Raw genomic sequence first — 15,865 nt, forward strand, 5'->3', positions numbered from 1 at the left:
CGTGGAATGTCATGGAAATGCATGTGATTATGCACGTGGAATGTCATGGAAATGCATGTATAGCTCGAGACAGATTAAATGTTTGTCGAGGCTGACATGCTGTTGGCATCACATACTGTAGGCCCCAAGTGATTTAGCTTAGATTGAAAACAGTCATCTCACACAAGCATGTATTTGATGAGAATATATGCTGTTCATCTCGTTTAATTATTTTTTTTTTTATCTCACAACCTTACCAGAAACGGTCTGTACAGTCTACTACATACGCACATCCTTGAAGTCAACTGATGTCCGCATTGTGTGACATCCAGACATAAACATGGCATCTTTATGCACGATCTATTACACTGTTGTGTACTGTAGATAATTGCATCGGTGCAGGATATTAGATAGACCTATGTTAACAACAGAGGCCCCAATAACAAAAAGACAGATAAATACAATCACTGGGTTTGTCTCTTGGTTTTACATGTATAATAACATTTGTAAGCATTTGACTTACTTTATCTCGCTACTAAAACTTATTAAGACACAATTCCCCAAACTGGCCCTCAAGCAGTGGTGTGAAGTGCATAAGTAGAAATACTTTAAAGTACTACTGAAACAGCTTGGTTCGATCGATTAGGGACATGAGCTGTGAAGAAAGATCAACGACTGATACTTCCGAGTTCCTGACAGTGTCGAGCTTCCACATATGCAGGAGGAAGTTGGAATCGGCTCACATGACACCTTACCGATTTGTAATGACTATAGTTAAAAGATACACCTTTCCTGTAGCTTCAAATAACGACTTCCTTTTTATTCTATTGCTCCGATGGAATTGAATTCCTTATCCACTGTGTCATGTAAATAACTATAGCTGTATGCATTATGTGTGTATGCAGATGTCATTGGCTTGAATGGCACATGTTATGGTTTGCACCTTTCACAAATCTTCAGACCCTACTCACGCTACTAAACGAATAGGTTGACAAGAACAGGATTTCCTTTATCGTGCCTTCACGTCCTGCATTCTCCTTTTCCAAGAAAATCTAAGCAGTTACTAGTGCTTCACACCAAACCCTCTTGACTTCTTTAGAAGTTCAAGGGTAGACTGGGCTGTTCTTGAGTTTATTGGATAGCTGGAGCAGATGAAAACAGCAACAGCGTAACACTTCCATCCATGCCAATTGAGACCAAACGTCTACTGTCAGTAATGCAATTCCCGAGAAAAGCTGGGTGTTTTCACTGAATTTGCTTGGTCCTGGAACAGCTTGTAGGTACGGTTTCGCTGCGATAAAGCTGAGCTTTAATCACATTATGCTCGTGTGTGCTTGGCACCCCGGTACTCTGTGGGAGAACTGAACTTCAAGTACTACACTACTGGCCATTCCTGCCATCCACTGAGGGCTAACCTTGAAAAGTAGAGCAGAGTTGTCTTGAGGTGAATGAGCAGTTGATATAATTTGGAAGCCAGTTGGGAGGATGGTCATTAACTGAATCAATGGTGACAGTTTCCTCTGGGAGAGGGGTGACTGACTGCTGTCACCCGTCTGTGATCTACAGGCATGGCATCTCCAACTTGTCACCTCTAATATCAGTCCATTTTCAGTCAAATTTGGTGTCTGACCTAAATATAAGATGTGCCAGGTGTGTTGTTCTCTGCCTTAGTTCTAGATGATGAGTTTTGGTTTGCATTTCAAGGGGATTCAAGCCATGACAAGTGGTTATACACCAGTACATCATGTACCTATACACAATGTGCATGTACCAGCTGACTGTTAGTGAGCACAGCTGTTATGTGTTATTGGACACGAGACAGAACAGTGAACGATAGCACTAAATACTAATGGAGCCATTGCAGGTGTTTAATTGAATGACATCTTTATTCCTACACAAGGCTAATTAGTCATTCATGGAATTAAATATTTAAAATGTCCTTGAATGTAGCTCACAGTGATACAGATGTGACTGAAAGGGACAGAATGAGTGGCTGCTGAGCCTCAGGTACGAGGGAGCCTGCTTTCATTCTTTGACAGGAGCTCTTCATGCCTTCCTCTTCCAGACACCTTGCAAGTAAGCTCACTGACATTTTCAGCTCAACAATCACAGGTCGCAGAAATCATGCTCATCTCCCTTGCAGGAACATTAACTTTGCCGTCACATTCTGAGGAACGAGCTCGAGTGTAACTTTATATCCATTAGATATTAAGTGTTTAATGCAAATACCTAAAGAATCAAGCAGGGAGTAGCTCATTGGGAAGCAATCTCTACTATGTTTAAGCGGGCCACTGATAAGGACATATCTGTCAGCGCCTTCCGGGCCTAATCAGTGGACTAGATATGTTTGTTACAAAATATGTATAAAGCTAGTCAATTATCTGTTTTGATATATTTCAACTTGGACAATATTCAGCTTGATTTTCACATTTGTGAAAAAGGTTGTGGGTCGTGAATTTGGACGGTGGCTCTTTCACTGGAGGCCAGGTTGGTCATGATTACTTGTTTGGATCGTTTGTCCCCGTCTGACCACTAATATCAGTACATTAGCCAAAGGACAAGCCCCATAACTGTCTGGACTCATCCTAATGATATGTGCAGATCCTACCCCACAGAGGGTAACCTCAGCGCGGCAGGGCCTGGCAGATCTGGACAGAGTTTTACCCATCCAAGCCCTAACCACCGTCCAGATGGCTCAGTCCCAGCTGAACCCAGTGACAGTTGCTATTATTTCCACCCTTCATGATTGGAGGCGTCGGCAATTCATTACGCAATAGGGGGTAAGGATAATTGATGTTTTTGCCCAAGGTTTATATTTGAAGAAGAAAACAAAGAAGTGGAACATAATCAAATTCAGGTAGAGGTAGAATGCAATTTGTGTAAACTGGTGTATCGTTTTGAGTGATGGGAAAACATGCATTATTGTAGTAGTGGTGCCATGTTGAAAAGGGAACAGTAGCAGTTGTCAGGTCATACGCATTCGTACAGTAACGGAAGGATTTGGAATCTCTAGGGAATTTGTACACTGTCTGTCTCAGCTAACCTGTTCATAAAGATCTACTGTCGTAATCGTTCATGGTAAGTTGTTGCTTTCATGTATTAAACAACTTGTCTTTCTGTGTTACGTTACATAACTTGTTTTTGTACCTGTGCTTTTTAAATGTGCTGAGGCCAATTGCATCACTCCATAGATGTGCTACTACACATTCTCATGACAAATCCTCTCCCATTGTATATCTACTCAGTTGGTTCTCTCTATGCTGTCCTCATCTAAATGTGCAAATAGCATCCTGCCGAATCTATATTCTTTGTTTCTTACATCCAGTACATCATTTTGTAATCAATCTACAGATGGCAAGGCAAAATTGCTTCCTGGCAAGCAAAACAGTTTCATATGCATTTAAATCAGCATGGCTTCAGAGATAGCTGGAGGCTCTGGATTTCCCGGCAGATGAGGGTAATGAATGACTGACTTAAAGCTCAGTGAACCTATCTCCTTTGAGATGCACAATGTGTTTTAAACAAAAGACTCCCAAGCCGAAGCACTCGCAGAGTCACACTTCTCTGCAGTTCACTTACATTGTCTTCATGCTAAAACCCATAGCCATGCAGAAGGTAGACAGCATTGTCAAGCAATATCAAACAGACTTCCTACAGTGTCTTCAGAAACTATTCATACCACTTGACTTCTTCCACATTTTTGTTGTGTCACAGCCCGAATTCAACATTTATTAAATGTTTAAAACAAATGCTCACCCACCTACACACAATACCCCACAATGACAAAGTGAAAACATGTCATTTTTTTGTGTGCAAATTTATTGAAAATGAAATACAGAAATATCACATTTACATACTGTAAGTTTTCACACCCCATTATTTGCCCATTATTCTTAGAGAAATTCTTCAAGCTCTGTCATTGGTTGTTGATCATTGCTAGACAACCATTTTTAGGTCTTGCCATAGATTTTCAAGTAGAAAACTGTTAAGTCAAAACTGTAACACAGCCACTCAGGAACATTCAATGTCTTCTTGGTAAGCAATTCCAGTGTGGATTTAGCCTTGTGTTTTAGGTTATTGTCCTGCTGAAAGCTGAAATCATCTCCCAATGTCTGGTGGAAAGCAGACTGAACCAGGTAATCCTTTAGAGATTTGCCTGTGCTTAGCTCCATTCTGTTATTTTTTTATCTTTAAAAAAATCCCCAGTCCTTGATGAAGCAAACTCTATGCTTGAAAATATGGAGGGTGGTACTCAGTAACGTGTTGTATTTATTTCGCCCCAAACATAACACTATGTTTTTTTGCAGTATTACTTTAGTGCCTTGTTGCAAACAGAATGCACGTTTTGGAATATTTTTTATTCTGTTCAGGCTACCTTCTTTTCACGCTGTCAACTAGGTTAATATTGTGGAGTAACTACAGTACACTGTTGTTGATCATTCCTCATTTTTCACCTATCACAGCCATGTAAATGATTTAAAGTCACCATTGGCCTCATGGTGAAATCCCTGAGCGGTTTTCGTCCTCTCCAGCAGCTGAGTTTAGAAGGACATCTGTATCTTTGTAGTGACTGGGTGTATCGATACACTATCCAAAGTGTAATTAATAACTTCACCATGCTGAAAGGGATATTCAATATCTGCTATTTTATTTTTTTACCAATCTACCTATAGGTGCCCTTCTTTGCGAGGCATTGGAAAACCTCCCTGGTCTTGGTGGTTAAATCTGTATTTGAAATTCAGTGCTCGATGAAGGACCTTACAGATAATTGTATGTGTGGGGTACAGAGATAAGGTAGTCATTCAGAATCATGATAAACACAGAGTGAGAGCATGCAAGTTATGTGACTTTTTAAGCATTTATTTATTTATACTTATTTAGGTTTGTCATAACCAAGGCATGGAAAGCAGCATACCACCCTGTATCCCACCGCTGGCTTTCCTCAGAAGCTACTGTAAGCAGGGTTAGTCCTGGTCAGTCCCTGGATGGGAGACCAGATGCTGCTGGAGGGCCAGCAGGAAGCATTCTTTCCTCTGGTCTAAAAAAAATATCCCAATGCCGCAGAGCAGTGATTGGGGACATTGCCCTGTGTAGGGTTGTGTCTTTTGGATGGACCGTTAAACGGGTGTCCTGACACTCTGTGGTCCCATGGCACTTATTGTAAGAGTAGGGATGTTAACCCTGGCTAAATGCCCCATCTGGTCAACATGGCCACCTAATCATCCCCAGCTTTCAATTGGCTCATTCATCTCTATCACGTTTCAGGTAAGGCCCAGATGCAACTGTGTTGAAGTAACAATGTTTATTACAGCAACATAGGCAGGCAAACAACAGGTCAAGGCAGGCAGGGGTCAAACAGGAAAAAAGGGAACAATGAATAGACAGGGAAAGGGAACAATTAAAAAGGGAAGAATTTATAGACAGGAACAGAGGGGAAGAACTCTGGTAGGCTTGACGAAACAAAACAAACTGGCAACAGAGAAACAGAGAACACAGGTATAAGTACCCAGGGGATAATTGGGCAAATGGGTGACACCTGGAGGGGGGTGGAGACAAGCACAAGGACAGGTGAAACAGATCAGGGTGTGTCAATCTCACCTGTAACTATTCCCCAGGTTGTTGCTGTAAATGAGAATGTGCTCTCAGTCAACTTGCCTGGTTTAAAAATAACAACGGGGTTGTTAGTTACTAGTTACTGACTCAAGACATCAGCTTTCAATTAACATAATTCCACTTTGGAATTGCGTGATGGCCAATGACAAAGAAAAATGAAGTGACACAACAAAATGTGGAAGAAGTCAAGCAGTGTGATGAATACTTTCTGAAGGCACAGTTTGTGGACAAAAGGTTTTGTCAGTGAAAAGAAAAGTTGTGGTGATATGTATTGAATAACTTAAGCATATTGTCCCAGAATTGATGCCCACAAGTGAAATAAAAAATAAAAAAATTTGTTAAGCAATGTGCTCTGAAGGACACATTGAAAAGTGCACTACTTTGACTTGTTTGTGTGAAGTTCTGAAGTTGTTTCCTTCAAAGAAGGAATGCTAATTTTCATTCAAAAATCTGAGCTGAACCAAATCACATCATTGCATGGCACCACAGACATATTCCAATCAATTTTTGTTAAAATTTGGTATAGAAGCTGAACAAAAAACTGAAAAATGTGCATTTCAAGCAAAGCCCTGGGTCGACCTGTAGTGTATAGGTCAATGGTGAAAATGCATGTACAGTGGGGCAAAAAAGTATTTAGTCAGTCACCAATTGTGCAAGTTCTCCCACTTAAAAAGATGAGAGAGGCCTCGAATTTTCATCATAGGTGCACTTCAACTATGACAGACAAAATGAGAGAGAAAAAATCCAGAAAATCACATTGTAGGATTTTTAATGAATTTATTTGCAAATTATGGTGGAAAATAAGTATTTGGTCAATAACAAAAGTGTATCTCAATACTTTGTTATATACCCTTTGTTGGCAATGACAGAGGTTAAATGTTTTCTGTAAGTCTTCACAAGTTTTTCACACACTGTTACTGGTATTTTGGCCCATTCCTCCATGCAGATCTCCTCTAGAGCAGTGATGTTTTGGGGCTGTTGCTGGGCAACACAGACTTCAACTCCCTCCAAAGATTTTGTATGGGGTTGAGATCTAGAGACTGGCTAGGAGACTCCAGGACCTTGAAATGCTTCTTACGAAGCCACTCCCTCGTTGCCCGGGCGGTGTGTTTGGGATCATTGTCATGCAGAAAGACCCAGCCACGTTTCATCTTCAATGCCCTTGCTGATGGAAGGAGGTTTTCACTCAAAATCTCACGATACATGGCACCATTCATTCTTTCCTTTACACAGATCAGTCGTCCTGGTCCCTTTGCAGAAAAACAGCCCCAAAGCATGATGTTTCCACCCCCATGCTTCATAGTAGGTATGGTGTTCTTTGGATGCAACTCAGCATTCTTTTGTCCTCCAAACACGACGAGGTCAGTTTTTACCAAAAAGGTCTATTTTGGTTTCATCTGACCATATGACATTCTCCCAATCTTCTTCTGGATCATCCAAATGCTCTCTAGCAAACTTCAGACGGGCCTGGACATGTACTGGCTTGAGCAGGGGGACACGTCTGGCACTGCAGGATTTGGGTCCCTGGCGGCGTAGTGTGTTACTGATGGTAGGCTTTGTTACTTTGGTCCCAGCTCTCTGCAGGTCATTCACTAGGTCCCCCCGTGTGGTTCTGGGATTTTGTCTCACCATTCTTGTGATCATTTTGACCCCACGGGGTGAGATCTTGCGTGGAGCCCCAGATCGAGGGAGATTATCAGTGGTCTTGTATGTCTTCCATTTCCTAATAATTGTTCCCACAGTTGATTTCTTCAAACCAAGCTTACCATCAGCTTCTTACCTATTGCAGATTCAGTCTTCCCAGCCTGGTGCAGTTCTACAATTTTGTTTCTGGTGTCCTTTGACAGCTCTTTGGTCTTGGCCATAGTGGAGTTTGGAGTGTGACTGTTTGAGGTTGTGGACTTTTATACTGATAACAAGTTCAAACAGGTGCCATTAATACAGGTAACGAGTGGAGGACAGAGGAGCCTCTCAAAGAAGAAGTTATAGGTCTGTGAGAGCCAGAAATCTTGCTTGTTTGTAGGTGGCCAAATACTTATTTTCCACCATAATTTGCAAATAAATTCATTAAAAATCCTACAATGTGATTATCTGGATTTTTTTCTTCTCATTTTGTCTGTCATAGTTGAAGTGTACCTATGATGAAAATTACAGGCCTCTCTCATCTTTTTAAGTGGGAGAACTTGCACAATTGGTGGCTGACTAAATACTTTTTTTGCCCCACTGTACCCGTATTGACGTTTTGTGTAATGGCTTCCCCTGTGTACCACAAATCAACAATCAAAGTCATATGGCCTTTGTTTTGTCCTTTATGATCCTAAAAATAGTGAAAAAACAGAATTTGCCATAAAAATTGTAATATTTTCACTTTCAAAGTGGTGTGTTGAATAAAAAAGTGATATGTGTTCCCTGAAGTCTACTCCTTACAATGATATATAATATGATATTATATACTGTCACTTTTAAGAAAAGTTACAAGAACCTGCCCTGTACACATCACTCTATGTAAAATCCCATAGGAATGCATCAAGTCCAGCACTGCCATGAAACACATGGCAGTGTTTCAGTAAATAATTTCTAAATAATGTCGAATGATTGCTTAAAATGTTTGAGTTGGTGTTGAAAACACAGTAAAATGTCTCAAATATGCCAAATATATCCTTTAAAAATGCTGCAAAAAAGTGGTGAAACACTCCTCTGAAATGTACCCAGTTTACTGTTTTTTGTGAATGTTTTCACCCTAGTTTCAAATTGTTTCACATTTAAAAGACTTACAGTGTTACCTGAAGTCTACTGGTTACAATGACATATAATACTGTATGATATTATATACTGTGTCACTTTAAGAAATGTTACAGCAAACCTGCCCCGAACACATCACTCTAGGTAAAGTCCCATAGGAATGCATTACATCCAGCAGGGAGATAGGTAACCCATTTTAACAAAATGCCTTTATGATGACACCACAAAACTATTACAATAATACAGGATTTGTCTAATTACAGCAGATTTTACCTGACGCAAACTAGGGCCCAGAGTTTTCCAATATGGCTGCCTTCCGCTCCATGGGCTGAATTAGGAGCGGTTTCACCTTGCCAAAACAATATAAGTAAAATGTATAAATCCCAATAATGCCTTAATGTTTGAGGGAAGAACAAATACAGTGAAACAGGTATGCTATTCATTTAAAAGAAATACTCGTGAAAATACTCACATTCCTCCCCCCCATAGTGATCTCAAAATGTTGAATTATATGTGTGGATTTTAATGATATATAATGCTTCCCAAAATGTTTTGCAATATTGTAAGTATTTTCTCCCACACTGTATATTCCATTCAAATCAACAGGGATACATATTTGAAAAGCCACATTTACCATATTGCTAATATGAAAGAAATGTTTTGGAACATGTTGTAGATCATTCTTCTCCACAAGTATCACTCAATATTTTTGCGATCAATAAGCAGGGCTGAAATGCAATGGGTACATATGTATTTTTTAAACTTTTAAATAAATGAAGAATTTAACTTTCTATATTCTTATTTAAAATGCATTTAGTTCTGTCCTTGAGCTGTTCTTGTCTATTATTGTTCTGTATTGGGTCAAGTTTCCAGTTTTGTGCGGACCCCAGGAAGAGTAATGGGGATCCTAATAAAATAACAAGATAACAAATCAGTTTTAAATGCCCGATGAGCTTAATTCAAATGTAGTGTCCCAACATAACCCAAAATTTAAGCTTGTTTTACTCAATGTAATTGTAAACACACACTGCATATCCTCAAAACGTAGTTACAACTATAATTTGGATATCATGGCTGGTCAGTTCTTGCATTTATAGCGTCTGTCTATGAATTCGAGAGTGGCTACATTTCTTCAGCCCCATCCCTCAGCCGTTAACCAAAACAGTTGATGGAGTCAACTGTGTTATTTTTTGGACGACAGATTGCCCCGTTAACGTGACTAACAGGTCAAAATGTCTACAACAAAAATCGGATTCATATCCGCATTTTTTTAAACACGTATGGTATATGCAGTAAGTAGCATACCAGTTTCATTTCATTTGGTCTTCCATACCATCTCAAGTATTAAGACATCATTGGGCTGCATCATACCTATCACTGAAACGGTTTTGGCCAGTTGAAACTGCTCCAATTTGGCCCCAGGAAGCACAGCATCGCATCACTGGAAACCAAGACTGTTCTCAGGTGTCACGCCCTGGTCGAGGTATTTTGTGTTTATCTTCATTTATTTGGTCAGGCCAGGGTGTGGCATGGGTTTTTGTATGTGATGTGTTTTGTCCTGGGGTTTTGTTAGGTATTGGGTTTGTGGTTTAGTGGGATTCTCTAGCAAAGTCTATGGCTGTCTGAATTGGTTCTCAATCAGAGGCAGGTGATTATCGTTGTCTCTGATTGGGAGGCATATTTAGTCAACCATATTCTTTGAGTGTTTCGTGGGTGATTGTTCATGTCACTGTGTTCGTTTGCACAAGATAGGCTGTTTCGGTTTTCACGTTATGTTTATTGTTTTTGTATAGTTCGTGTTTTTGTATAGTTCGTGTTTTTGTCTTCATTAAAGATGTATCGAACAAACCACGCTGCATTTTGGTCCAATCCTTGCTACACCTCCTCGTCCGAGGAGGAGATAGAAGAAAGCCGTTACATCAGGGCAGCCCTGGTTGTAGCGAGATATGTTTGAGTCGCTTCAGGGACAATTTTAGCTAACCCTAACTCTTTTCCTAACCTTAACCAAATTATCCTAACTACCAGGATAAAGGTGAGCACCAGATGCAGACCGTGTCGAAGCAATGTTTATTACAGCAACAGGGGTGACGGTACAGGGTTGCAGACAGGCTCAGGGTCAGGTCAGGCAGAGGTCGGTAATCCAGAGACAAACAAGACAAACTGGCACAGACAGACAGAAAACACAGGTATAAACAACCAGTGGATAAGCGGGGAAGATGGGCGACACCTGGAGGGGGGTGGAGACAAGCACAAGGACAGGTGAAGCAGATCAGGGCGTGACAGTACCCTACCCCTCTAGGGATGCCACCTGGCATTCTACCTGGGCCCATATCTGGTTGAGCGGTGTACCGGCGCTGGAACTCAGAGATGAAGCCTGGGTCCAGGATGTCACTAGCAGAGACCCAGTCCCTCTCCTCTGGGCAATAACCCTCCCAGTCAACCAGGTACTGTTAACCCCTGCCCCGAGGTCGAACCTTCAGGAGACGTCTCAGCATGTATGCCGGTCGGCCATCAATGAGACAGGGGAGAAGGGTGGGCCTGGAAACAGGAGACAAGGGGCAGTCAGACATGGTTTTTAACTCTAGACACAAAAAAGCTAGGAACAATACAGAGAGTACGGGGTAACAGAGGACAAACAGCAGAGGGGCTAATAATCTTGGAACGGGGAGAAAAGGTCTCGGCTTCCGGGGTTGGAGCTGCGGCATTATAGCAGCGTGCCAGCGCCTCAGGCTTGACCTTCTTGGATACCGGTTGGTGCTGCGGAAGGGAAGTGGCCCAGGCCTTACTGAACCCCTCCCAGAGTTCCTGGTACTCTGCAGAGCTGGCAGAGAGGTCCGGGGCAATTTTCAAGGCCCCAGGAAGACGTCCCGGGGCAGGCAGAGCTGACTTCAGGCAATGAGTGTGGCAGTACGGGCTTCAGCCCACGATGGCACCAGTAGCTCAGTCAATGGAGGGTTTGTGTTGCTTGAGCCAAGAGAATCCCAATACCACGGGAACCTGAGGAGACTCAACCCGCAGGAATTGCATCATCTCGCTGTGGTTCCCCGACACTCGTAGGTTGATGGGGGTGGTCTGGTGGATGACCCGGCCTACAGAGCGCCCATTCAGCGCTCCAACACTGATGAGAATGGAGAGGGGTTGAGTGGGGATGCCTAGCTCAGACGCCAGGGTAATGTCCATGAGACTCACATTGGCCCCCGAGAGGTCTGAGGGGAACGAAGAAGGCTGCAGCTCGAAAACAAGGGAGCACTGGGAGTGAAAGGCCCGGCAGATTCTGAAATCTCCATCGTAACTCTCCAGGGGAGGTAAGCGGGGTTCCCGGGAAACCGGGGTGACGGCGCTGCTACCTGCTGGGTTACAGGGTTTGGATGGTTACCGTCGTGGTAGGCTGCCTTGTAGGCAACCCACGGAATTGCTCCCGCAATGCGTCCAATGCTAGGTCGTGACGTTCGGCCACTGCCTGGAACCCTTCCCTCAGACCGCGAAGCATCTCCTCAAGCCTACTAATGGTGGATCCTTGGGAGGAGATGGCGTTGCGGAGCTGGTCCAAGTCTGTTGTGACTTTTTTTCAATTGACATTTCTTTGTATATATATCTATAAAAATGATGCCAGACGATTCATTATTTCCACTGGTTGAGAAACGCTGCCTGCCTGCCTGTCTGTCTCATCCCGGCACGTTCATTACTATGGGACCGTTCATTACTCTTGAGATCAAATTTGAATACTGAAACAATGTTCCAAATGTTGGAGAGACAGACAGCAATGTTTATACAAATCCCCACTGTTGAAAATGAAATGTTAGTCTGAAAGAAATGTGGGATAATGTCTAGATGCTTTTTATAGAGGAGATCAAGTTTATGAATTGCATGGCTGGGCTGATGAGACAGTGGATTGCGCAGTCAGATGGAGCAGAGTAAATACACATTTTAACGTCATAGATTTTGCCGGTGGTACCATGTGGAACAGACACCGGCTGGAATGCGGTTTTAACCAATCAGCATTCAGGAATAGACTAGCATTCAGGAATAGACTCACTTGTTGTAAAACATATTATATATCATTGTAACTAGTAGGTTTCAGGGAACACTTACAGTGTATCCCTTTTTTAGAGTGCAAAAGGTAATCAAGTGTTTAATACTCCACTTTGCAAGTGAAAATGTCATTTTTTTTACTGCTATTTCTGAAGATTTTTCACCATTTTTGCAATCAGCAAGGTAAGAACGAAGACAATATGGTTTTGGTTGTTGATTGAATGTGTTCCCCAAACCAATAAAACTATTCAAAACTATTTTGGGGCCATATAGAACCAACCCACGGGAAGCCGTGTCCCAAAATGAAAAGTGGGTAAATGCATCTTTTGGGAAGTGACACATTTTTGGGAAGTGACACATTTACATGATTCCCTCACTTGTGTGACATTGCTTTGTATCCTTGGATAACCCTCAGATCTCAACTGTGAAATCTCTGCTCATCCTTCAATGCAATCATCGCGGCAACCTGGTCTCTTGTTGCACTTAATCAAGAAATCCTCTACCAAGTTTAGTGTTTGCTAAGCCCTTCCACTCCATCTGCACGGCACTTCATCTCTTTAGGAAATACTTTAATTTCTTTATGACAATGAAGTAAAGATGAAATGTAGTGAAATGTACGTATTACATTTCCTTTCCCTCTATACATCCAAATAACAGTGATACATTGATATAATAGAAGATCATTCTACAGTATTTGGCCGAAAATGGTCCTAAACATCATTATTGTTCAATATTACATTCTCCTTTTGGTGTAAATAATCAAATGGGCCGATTGCCATGGTACATCAATGCAGCAAAATAAGTGAGCACCTGGTCACAGTCCAGCAAAAATGACATATTGATTATACATTTGATACAAAATAAGGATAGTATTTGTATCAGGATTTGCAAGGTACATTTGCTAACATTATGAACACGTTTCTATGTTACTCTTCAACGGGATCTTACTCGACTAACTGCCAACACATTGACTAGTGTCAGTTTCCAGAATATAACCTTGGTGCCTCACAGACTGTGAAACCAGAACACCTGAATAACGTTGATCGACGTCTACTTTTTACTCCATATATTTTCCCTGACACCCAAAAGTACTTTTTTGAAAGGCTAGCAGGACAGGAAAATGGTAAAATTCATGCACGGTTGCCTCTGATCTGGTGGACTCACTAAACACAAATGCTTCGCTTGCAAATTATGTCTGAGTGTTGGCGAGTGCCCCTGGCTATCCTTAAATAACAAACAAGAACATTGTGCCATCTGGTTTGCTTAATATAGGGAATTTGAAATGATTTATAATTTTACTTTTAGCAATTACATTTACTTTTGATACTTAAGCGTATTTTAAACCAAATACTTTTAGACTTTTACTCAAGTAGCATTGTACTGGGTGACTTTCACTTTTACTAGAGTAATTTTCTGTTACTTTTACTAAAGTATGACAATTTGGTACTTTTTCCACCACTGGCTTTAACTAGATAAGTATTGTTTTGGGTACAATGTGTGGTGTATGTCGAGGTGACTTTTAGAATTACTCTTGTAAAATGTAGAAGTACTTTACGGTTTTCTTAGTGTCAGCTACCCACGTCAATCACCAATCATCACCGCTTAATTTCATCAAAACTTTGGTGTGGTTGAGGCCAAGATTCCATCGAACTTGCTTTGATTAAGATGTTATTTTCTTTGTAGTAGGCAGCCATGGCAACTTGCCTCTGCTGAGGAATTGGAGAGTGTGCCACAGGCAGGCTGTGGTAATCAGACCTATGTCTTTTGGAAATAGATTGCTATTGATCTGTTTCCTCTACAATAACATTAGAGAGCAGATGTGCAATGATCTGTCAGAAATGCAGTGTGAAATAGCCATAGCTGATAACATCTTGTTCCAGTAGTAACACCATTGGTGCCACCTCCAGTTTTCCTCTGTGATTGTAGTACACATGTTATTAATGTGTTTGCAACATCAAGGATCTCATGAATATGTACCAATTAGCAATGGTTGGAGCCAGAAGTCCCAACAGATTTTGTACCACATCTACTTCTTATCTTTCAGCAAGACGTATCAATTCACTGAATAACAACCCGCTAGGCAAAGACATCAGTTCAACTTTGAGTTTTGATTTACATTGGTTGAGTTGTCAACTAATGTGAATTCAACATGAAATCAACAAAAAAATGTCACCATGTGACGTCATTGGTTTTAAGTTCAAAGTTGGGTGAAAAAAGGATGAAATTCTTTGACATTGACAACTTTTTGCAATTCAAATCAGTTTTCCATTTTGATTCAATGTCATCGCATAGAATTTTCTTGTTAAAATGAAGTAGAAACAACGTTGATTCAATCAGTTTTTGCCCAGTGGAAAACAACTATTTGTGATGTACTGTGTAAACACTGAAAGTTACAGTGGCTTGCGAAAGTATTCACCCCCTTGGCATTTTTCCTATTTTGTTGCCTTACAACCTGGAATTAAAATAGATTTATGGGGGGTTTGTATCATTTGATTTACACAACATGCCGATCACTTTGAAGATGCTAAATATATATTTTTTGTCAAACAAACAAGAACAGAAAAAAAACTGAAAACTTGAGCGTGCATAACTATTCACGCCCCCAAAATCAATACTTTGTAGAGCGACCTTTTGCAGTAATTACAGCTGCAAGTCTCTTGGGGTATGTCTCTACAAGATTGGCACATCTAGCCACTGGAATTTTTGCCCATTCTTCAAGGCAAAACTGCTCCAGCTCCTTCAAGTTGGATGGGTTCCGCTGGTGTACAGCAATCTTGAAGTCATACCACAGATTCTCAATTGGATTGAGGTCTGGGCTTTGAATAGGCCATTCCAAGACATTTAAATGTTCCCCCTTAAATCACTCGAGTGTTGCTTTAGCAGAATGCTTAGGGTCATTGTCCTGCTGGAAGGTGAACCTCCGTCCCAGTCTCAAATCTCTGGAAGATTGAAACAGGTTTCCCTCAAGAAATTCCCTGTATTTAGCGCCATCCATCATTCCTTCAATTCTGAACAGTTTCCTAGTCCCTGCTGATGAAAAACATCCCCACAGCATGATGCTGCCACCACCATGCTTCACTGTGGGGATGGTGTTCTTGGGGTGATGGGAGGTGTTGGGTTTGTGCTAGACATTTTCCTTGATGGCCAAAAAGCTCAATTTTGATCAGTGTAACTTCTTCCATATGTTTAAGGAGTCTCCCATATGCCATTTGGCAAATACCATTTTTTTTCTTGAAGCAATGGCTTTTTCTGGCCGCTCTTCTGTAAAGCTCATCTCTGTGGAGTGTACAGCTTAATGTGGTCCTATGGACAGATAATTCAATCTCCGCTGTGGCGCTTTGCAGCTCCTTCAGTGTTACCTTTGGTCTCTTTGTTGCCTCTCTAAATCCCTCCTTGCCTGGTCTGTAAGTTTTGGTGGGCTGCCCTCTCTTGGCAGGTTTGCTGTGGTAAAATATTCTTTCCATGTTTTTAATAATGGATTTAATGGTGTACCATGGGA

This window comes from Oncorhynchus mykiss, chromosome 26 (genome assembly GCF_013265735.2).
Source record: "Oncorhynchus mykiss isolate Arlee chromosome 26, USDA_OmykA_1.1, whole genome shotgun sequence".
Classification (NCBI taxonomy): Eukaryota; Metazoa; Chordata; class Actinopteri; order Salmoniformes; family Salmonidae; genus Oncorhynchus; species Oncorhynchus mykiss.